Below are 1,580 nucleotides of genomic sequence, written 5' to 3'. Positions count from 1 at the left end.
ACATATCTGTGCAGAATAATGACATTAATATTAGTCTGGAGCATTGGTTTTAAGTTTAGTTTTAGTTAATTTACTGTTTTGTTTTTTGTAAAGTTGTATTAAATATATTTAAGTCTATGTACACACATCTACAATAACACGATATTAATTAAAGGAATAATTCAACCAAAAATGAACATTCACTGTAAATGTGCTCACCCTCAGATCATCTGAGATCAGGATGAGTTTGTTTCTTCATCAGGTTTGTAGAAATGTAGCATTGCATCAGTGTCTCATCAATGGATGCTCTGCAGTGAATGGGTGCCGTCAGAATGAGTCCAAACAGCTGATAAAAACATCACAATAATCCAAAAGTAATCCACAGCACTCCAGTCCATCAGTTAACATCTGGAGAACACAAAAGCTGAAACACATCCAGCATTAAGACGATTATTAAGTCTATAATCCATAATAACTCTTCCTCCAGTGAAAAAGTGTTCTGGTCTGAATGAGGACAGTAATCTGCACAGATGAAGCAGTGTTTAAACAGCTCTAAACTAATATGTGGCTGGATTTTGATGTGAGAGACAACAGCAGATGCACTTTTTCACTGGAGGAAGTTATTATTATTAGCCAAAAGCACTTCAACATGTTGGATGGCCTGAGGGTGAGCACATTTTCATTTTTGGCTGAACTATTCCTTAAATAGCAAGAGACATTGCGTTTTTGACCTGAGGAGGGTGCATACTCTCTCAAGTGTTCAGAGATGAGTCAGGAGCACTGCGACACTCACACTGAACATATGAATCATGTTTATATTTCACAACGCAACATATTTTAAGCGCACTACGTTTATAACTCAAATGTCAAGTGAATAAATGATGAGTGTCTTTAAAACTACTTCGAGTCTGTCTGTAATCGCCTTGGTCATATTTTTCCACATAAAAAGCCAAGTCTGTTTCAGTGAACAGCGTATATATAATATATAACAAATTATAAAAAAATAAGAAACAAAAATGCATAGCTCACATTCAATTTTAACAAATAAAGATATTACAAATTATTATTGAAGATTGTGTTTAAACGTGTCACAGATTTTTTATTTTTTAACAGTCTTATTGGAGAAATATAAAAGTCAAAATCAGAACAAAACAAATGTAACATTTTTGTTTATGTATGTGAAATTTTGTTAATAAAATAAAAAGGTCAACAATACATTCTAGATCTTAATTGCTTTTGTTTTCAAGATAGCATCCTGTAAAGTAAAGCAATAATTAATATTCATTAAATTAAATACAAACTCTGCCAAATCCATCCAAAACCTGTTTACGACTTTACAGTCAAAAAATGAGCGAGTCAGCATCTCTTTCTCACTATTACAAAAACAGCATTCATCATCAATATGAGTGAATCTTGATATTAAAGATTTAGAAGTGTATCTCTTTTATTTTATTATTAATACAGTATTTAAAAGGAATTAACCAAGCTCTTCTCCAGTCAATATTCTCAGTTATAAAGTTCCAAAAATAATTCCCTCTTGGAGATATTTTATTTTGTTTTTGGAAAATATTACATATATGTTTGTTATTTCATTTTTTCTT

This window comes from Sinocyclocheilus anshuiensis, unplaced genomic scaffold, assembly GCF_001515605.1.
Source record: "Sinocyclocheilus anshuiensis isolate Anshui unplaced genomic scaffold, SAMN03320099.WGS_v1.1 scaffold682, whole genome shotgun sequence".
In the NCBI taxonomy this organism is placed as follows: Eukaryota; Metazoa; Chordata; class Actinopteri; order Cypriniformes; family Cyprinidae; genus Sinocyclocheilus; species Sinocyclocheilus anshuiensis.
This window is presented reverse-complemented; position numbering follows the sequence as displayed.